Source organism: Myotis yumanensis, unplaced genomic scaffold, assembly GCF_028538775.1.
Source record: "Myotis yumanensis isolate MYYU_CA2020_CCGP unplaced genomic scaffold, mMyoYum1.0.hap1 SCAF_3, whole genome shotgun sequence".
In the NCBI taxonomy this organism is placed as follows: domain Eukaryota; kingdom Metazoa; phylum Chordata; class Mammalia; order Chiroptera; family Vespertilionidae; genus Myotis; species Myotis yumanensis.
The window spans coordinates 86964057-86971736 of record NW_027223754.1 but is presented as its reverse complement, the minus strand read 5'-3'; positions in this window follow the sequence as shown (position 1 = coordinate 86971736).

Below are 7680 nucleotides of genomic sequence, written 5' to 3'. Positions count from 1 at the left end.
TATGTCATTTATTTCTGTTCTAGTCTTTATTATCTCCTTCCTTCTGCTCGCTCTGGTCTTTTCTTGTTGCTCTCTTTCTAATTCTTTGAGTTGTAGAGTTAGATGATTTACTATCATTTTTTCTTGTTTTTTTGAGATAGGCCTGTAGAGCTATAAACTTCCCTCTCAGGTTGCTTTCATTGTGTCCCATAGGTTTTGTATTGTTGTGTTTTTATTGTCATTAGTTTCCAGGATGTTTTTAATTTCTTCTTTGATCTCATTGGTAACCCAATTAATATTTAATAACATGCTGTTCAGCTTCCAAGTGTTTGAGTATTTTGGGTTGTTTTTATTGTAGTTTATTTCTAATATTATGCCATCCTGGTCTGAGAATATGGTTTGTAGGACTTCAATCTTCTTGAATGTGGGGAGACTTGGCTTGTGACCCAATATGTGGTCTATTTTTGAATATGGCCCATGAGCCGTTGAGAAGAATGTATATTCTGTGGCTTTGGGGTGAAGTGTTCTGAAGATGTCAATTAAGTCCATCTGAGCTAGTGAGTCATTTAGGATTGCTGTTTCTTTGCTGATTTTTTTGTCTAGAGGATTTATCCAGTGATGTCAGTGGTGTATTAAAGTCCCCTACTATGATTGTATTGCTGTCAATCTCTCCTTTGATATCTTCCAGGAGTTTTTTTTTTATGTATGTTGGTGCTCCTGCATTGGGTGCATATATGTTTACCAGGGTTATATCTTCTTGTTGTATTGATCCCTTTAGTATTATGAAGTGGCCTTCCTTATCTCTTGTTATGACCTTCACTTTGAGGTCTATTTTTTCCTATATAAGTATTGCTACCCCAGCTTTTTTTCATTTCCATTTACCTGAAAGATATTTTTCCATCCCTTCACTTTCAGTCTGTGTGAGTCCCTTCTTCTCAGGTGGGTCTCTTGTAGACAGTAAATGTATGGGTCATGGTTTTTTTTCCATTCAGCCACTCGATGTCTTTTGATTGGAGCAGTTAGTCCGTTTACGTTTAAAGTTATTATTGAAAGGTACTTGTTTGTAGCCATTTCTTTTTTTGTGTGGCTGTTTTCTTTCTGAGCTTTTTATTTCTTCTTTTTACACCAGTCCCTTTAGCATTTCTTGATTGCTGGTTTGGTAGTGATAAACTCCCTTAGCCTTTTTTTTGTCTGTGAAGCTTCTTATTTCCCCTTCAATTTTGAATGATAGCCTTGCTGGATAGAGTATTCTTGGATTCAGTCCTTTGCTTTGCCTCACTTTGTAAATTTCTGTCCATTCTTTTCTGGCCTGATGTGTTTCTGTTGAGAAATCATTCGATAATCTAATGGGAGATCCCTTGAATGTAACTTTCTGTCTCTCTCTTGTAGCCTTTAAGATTCTCTCTTTGTCCTGAACATTTGCCATGGTAATTATGATGTGTCTTGGTGTGGGTCTTTTCAGGTTCACCTTGTTTGGGACTCTCTGTGCTTGTGTGATTTTTTCCTTCTCCACCTCTGGGAAGTTTTCTAATATTATTTCTTCAAATAGGTTTTCTAACCCTTGTTCCTCTTTCTGTTGTTCTGGCACCCCTATTATTCATATGTTGTTTCGTTTCATGTTGTCCCAGAGCTCCCTTAGGCTCTCCTCCTTTCTTTTAATTTTTTTCTCCAATTGCTGTTCAGTTTGGGTGTGTTTTGTTTCCCTGTCTTCTAATTTGCTAATTCGGTCTTCCGGTTCTCCTAGTCTACTGTTGAAATTTTCAATGGTGTTTTTTATTGCAGCTATATCACTCTTCATTTATTCTTGGTTCTTACATTATTTATTGATTTTTTTCATCTGTTTCTTCTTGCTTCTTGCATAAGTTGTTGATTTTTTCCTCCATCCAGTTTATGCACTCTAGGACCCTTAATCTGAATTCTTTTTCTGTCATGTTGCATGCCTCTGTATCACTTAGCTGCTTTTCTGGCGAGTCCTCCTTTTCCCTCCTTTGGGGGTTTCTTTGTCTACCCATGTTTTTTAGTACTGCAATATCTAGATGTTGAGTCATTCAGTGGCTGCTCCTTGGGTGGCAGTGGCTCCTTGGGCTGCGGTTGCTCCTTGGGCGGTTGTGGTAGCAGCTGCTCCTTAGTTGGTAGCAGCTCCTCTGGTGGGTGCTGTTCACAGTTGTGGTGGGTCCTCTGGCTGGTGGGGGGAGGCTTCACACACTGCTGCTTTTCCTCAGACCTTTTCTTAAATTTATTGAACCACCCCCTACCAGCCTTAAACGAATCACTTTTAGCATTCCTTCCAGGGATGTCTTTCAGGTCAGTATGCAGCATCTTTGCTTATTCATATATCACTGCCTCCAAAATGGCTGTCACTGGCTAACTGCTTTCTGTTTATCAAAATCAACAACAGTTTTTCTACCTCTTCGATTGCCTATGATTCTTGTTTCTTTCACTCCCTTAACAACATTAGCACTCTTTATGGCTCCTTTATGCTTGAAAATTGTGCTAATCAAGATTGCGCCAGTAACAAAAGCATTTTCTCCTTTGGTGCCTGAGGACGCTCTTTGTCATGCTGTGGTATCATCATGAAAGGTTGTCAGGTAGAAAACCAAAGTTTGGTTAGACAACTGAGACATTTTTTCTGTGAATGACTTGGTTGAGAACCAAATTGTTCGAGATGGGAGACGTTCAGGAAATGAGGTTTGACTGTATATACTCAAAGAATTGAAAGCAGGATCTTGAAGAGATATTTGTACATTCATGTTTATAGTAGCATTATTCACAACAGACTAAAGGTGGAAGCAAACCAAGTGTCCATTGATTGATGAATAGATAAACATATCACGGAATGTTATTTAGAATAAAAAAGAAGGAAATTTTGATATATGCTAAAACAGGGATGATCCTTGAAGACATTTTAAGAGAAACAAGCCATTCACAAAAATACTGTATGATTGTACTTATATAAGGTACCTAGAGTAGTCGAATTTATAGAGACAGAAAGTAGAGGGTATTTCCAGGGGCTAAAGAGAGGGGGAAATCAGAAATTATTATTTAATAATAGTTTCAGTCTTGTGAGATGAAAAATTTCTGGAGGTGGTGATGGTTACACAACAATGTAAATGTACTTAATGCCACTGAACTGTACACTTAAAAAGGGTTAAAATGGTTAATTTTATATTATGTATATTCTACTACAATTTTTAAAATAAAATAATTTAAAAAATAATTCGAAGTAAAAAAAAATGTGCTGTAGTAACATCCTACCTAATTGCCTTCTTGTTTTCACCCTTGCTGCTCTATAGTCAATCTTATAAGAAGTAAATCAGCCTGCTCAGTGTGGCTCAGTGGTTGAGCATTAACCTGTGAACCAGGAGGTCATGGTTCGTTTCCTGGTCAGGGCACATGACTGGGTTGCGGGGCTAGATCCCCAGGAAGGGGCAGCCAATCCTTGATGTTGCTATCTCTCTCCCTCTCCCTGCCTTTCTCTGAAATAAATAAAAACATATTTGGGGGAAAAAGAAGTAAATCAGAATGTGTCATTCCCCTACTTGGTACTCTGCAATGAGTTCCCAACATACTTTAAAAATAAATCCTTATTCTGTCCTATAAAGGCCTGACCTGATCAGCTCCTCCTACATATCTGTACAACTTAATCTCTAGCCACCAGGACTTCCCAGTTACTATTCCAGGCACCTGTGCTGGAAAGCCTGCCTCCTCACTCCCTCGCTTCATTCAGGTCTCTGCTTAAATGCTGTCACTTCGGAGAGGTTATATGTTTGTATACACTTCTCAGACTCCTTGGGGTTCTGGCTGGAATGTGGCCACCTCAGATCTTTGAAGCTGCCTTTGTCCTTGTCCCACCCTTACCTGTCTCACAAACATCAGGAGCCCCAACCTTGGCTGCTGTGTCCTGGTACACTCAAACCTTCATATATATCCCACCCCTGCAAACAACTGCCCTTGGTCACCCCTAAAACATAGAGCTACACAAATGGTATGTTCTGATACATCTGGGGAGGAGTCCACACAGCCTCTGGGGACACTTGGTTGGGTAATGCTCAATATCCTGAGCACACTACAGACTGCAATGTGTGTTTCTCTGTGTGTGTGTGTCAGGGTGGGGGGAGTGTCCCCCTAACCATGGTACCCAGGACAGTGGCTCCTCATGCTCAAGTCTATGAGTGGTCTGCCTTCATGACCCCATTTCAACCTCCCTTTCAGGTCACACTGTCTGTTAGTGGCTTTCTTGTTCCTTTCCATCCCCCAGTCAAACTGAAGTATTTGTTGATCTCCAAAAATAAAAACCACTATTGTAGAACCTGAGAATAGCATGCAGTGGTAAGGAATTTAGTTGTGTTGGATAAAATATAGTTAATGCTTCCTTGAACATAAACAAGGAAGACTTTGGGTTTTGGTTTTTGTTTTTTGGGATTTTTTTTTTTTTTTTGCTGTTTATATAGTTTGTTTGCTGGAACAGTCACCTTAAAAGTCATCATGATACTTAGGAACAAATGGAATCTTAGGCCTACTGAGCAGTTTAATCTCCCCGCACAGCTAGTTAATGTCACACCAGGGCAAGAACCCAAAACAGGACCTGAAAAGCTACTAACAATCCACAATGCCTTCCCATCCGACCCACTAGCATCCTCTGCTTGCCCAAAGGCCATGGGAAAGACATCCTGGCTCTGGACACACCTAAGTCTCCTTCAACCTGGAAACCACTGATTATAGTGCCCTGTCCCAGCCCTGACTCTGGCCTGGTGCCAAGGGTTGAAACTGTGAATCCTCATCTCCTTCTTCATCCTTTCTGTAGCTCCCACAAGTGACAAAAATCTTGAATCTTGGAAGAAATTAGAATTATGTTTCCCTTAACAGCTCTGGACAGCTGTGAAAATGAAGAGGAAGGAGGACTCTGGAACCATTGTATGAACATCCCATAGCTCTCTGGCAGTGGTGTGGCCAGGACAGTGCAGTAATCTGACCTTCACACTGCAGTACCCTAAGTGAGGGCCGGTGGCAACTAAATTCCTCACCATTGCATGCTATTCTGACTCTTCTCCTTCTCCTTCTTTCTCCTTCTCCTTCTCCTTCTCCCTCTCCCTCTCTCTCTCTCCCCCCTCCCCCTCCCCTTCCCCTCCCCCTCCCCTCCCCCTCCCCTCCTCCTCCTCCTTCTCCTTCTCTTTCTCCTTCTCCTTCACACTATTACAGATATCCTCCATATCCTTCTTATCTGCCTCCACCCAGCCCCCAGCCTCCCCCCGCCCCAGTCCCGCCCTGCCCCAACCATCACCACACTGGTATCCATGCCTGTGGGTTATCCATGAATGTTCTTTGGCTAAATCCCTTCATTTTCTTCCATCCAGTCCCTCCCCATTTCCCTCCCCTCTGACTGTTGTCAGTCTGTTCTGTTTATTCATGCCTCTGTTTCTATTTGTTGTTGACTTTATTTGCTGCTTCTTTATGGAGCTGTGGGGAAGGGGCTAGGTTCTTACCACACCTAGGACTCTGTTTCTAATATTTGATTAACCAAGAAGTGTGAAGAAAATCCAACCCTGCCCTCCCAGAGCTAACTCCTGCACGTCAGGGTGTCAAGGAGCAGAACAAGACTCTCTTTAAGCATGTCAGAAAGATGAGGAAGGGACAGCCACTCTTGCCCTTGCCTCTGGCTATGTAAACCTCGGGGAGGGAGAAGGCTCTTCACAGCTGTCTTCTACTTTTAGAGCAGCCTGGGGTCTCTAAACACTCCGTAGGCAGTAATTTCACTGAAAAGTACCTATTATAAATTCCTTCTTTGTATAACTTATCTGTTGACATAAAGAGATGAAATCTTATTTTAATCAGATTTCCCTGGATGAAAAATGAAGTCATTTGTTTTGAGTCGCTAGGGAAAGGATCCATGACTTTAAAAAGAAGAAAATTCTGAGAGAGCAGAGAAATAATTTAACACATTTTCCAGTTTGTTTCTCCTGATGACCTTGAGAAAACAAAAAAATGGCAGCATGTTTCATGCATGCAGTGCACGGAGAACGACTGGGGAACTCTCGAGAGCCTGCAGAAGTCATCAGAAGATGAAAATATGCTGTACTTCTGAAGATCAAAAAGTTTGTTCCTGGACGACAAAGTAATTAAGGAGAATCAGGGGCAGTTTCTTGCTAATTTCGCTAATGTACTAGTCACAGAGCTATTTTCCCAGACTTTTAGAGACATAAGCTTGAATCTAGCAGGTATGTTATCATAAACACAAATTTGGAATTTTAACAAGATCAGAACCACTATTAAGTGGCTAGGGAATCAGAGAGAGTAGCTTATTTTCATAATGCAAGATTAATCACCAAGGAAGAAGTTAGTGTGTCATGTTCTAGTTGGGTCATTAATGAATGGAAAGAATGGAAGCAAAACTTAGAAACTCATGAAATTTAGAAAGCAACAAACTTTTTTTCTGTAGTAAGACCAAACAAGAGGAAAAAATTACCTAGTGTAGTAGACTGAATGATGGAGCCAAAGATATATCCAAATCATAATCCCAGAATTTATGTATTATCTTGCATGACAAAAGTTGTGACAGAGTTAAGGATCTTGTGGGGCAGAATCTATCCTGGATTACCAAGGTAGGCCCAAAATAAAATCATGGGTATCCTTATGAGTTTTCAACAGATGAGAACCAGCTTTAATTTCAAAGGAGATCTTAAAGTTTGTTCTAGAGGACAAAGAGAAGTAAAGAGAATCAGGCCAGGTATTTTTGTTTGTTTGTTTGTTTGTTTGTTTGTTTTTACAAACTTGTGACATATTCACACAGAGGAGACCACGTGAAGTTGTTAGAGAGATGCAGCCACAAGTCAAGGAATATCTGAAATCCACTAGAAGCTGGAAACAGCATGAAAATTTCTACTAGAACCTCCAGAGGTACCATAGCCCTATCAACACCTTGATTTCAAATGTCTGGCCTCTAGGGCTGTGAGAGAATGAATTTCTGTTGTTTTAAGCCACCAGGCTTGCAATAATTTGTCCTGGTAGCTCTAGGGAACTCATACACCTACTTTCTCTAACCAGGAAGACCTAGAGTTCAGGGAGAAAGTGAATGGTTGCCATGAGCCAGGTTTAACTAATTTGCAGTGGATGTATTTAAATGTTTGGATTTTCAATCTATCATGTTTAATCCTCCCTTCAAAGGAACAATTTACTTTCTCAAGCAGGGGTGCTGAGACTGAAGTAAGCTTTAATGGCAACTTCAGTCCAGTCCAATCAGAGTAGGGGAGGGAGGTAAAGAAGGAAAATTGTGCTGCATGTTAGGCACATTACACACACACACACACACACACACACACACACACACACATCCCTTTGTAAAGTGCCTTTTGAATACGTTGAGCAAATGAGATATGAGTTGCCAAGCTGGAAATTCTAACAGGGGGTGAATTTTCCTTGCAGAATATTGCATGAGAATGAGAATGAGGAGACACCAGGTCTAGAACTTGAGACACAGCCAACAGCCTTTGGGAAGGAGCAGGTCTTTTGCCCACAGTATGACTTACAAGATCGGGTCTAGGTGTGCCGTGCCAGCACAGCCAATGGTTCGGTGAGCCTGAGGGATGGTGGCAAAGGATATAGAAAAGACAGACAGAGAGAATAAGCTGGGTCTAGGTGGATCTTCCTGTGCCTGACTGAGGCCACAGAGAGAGATCCAGAGGCAAGCTGAGCCTTTATTTTATA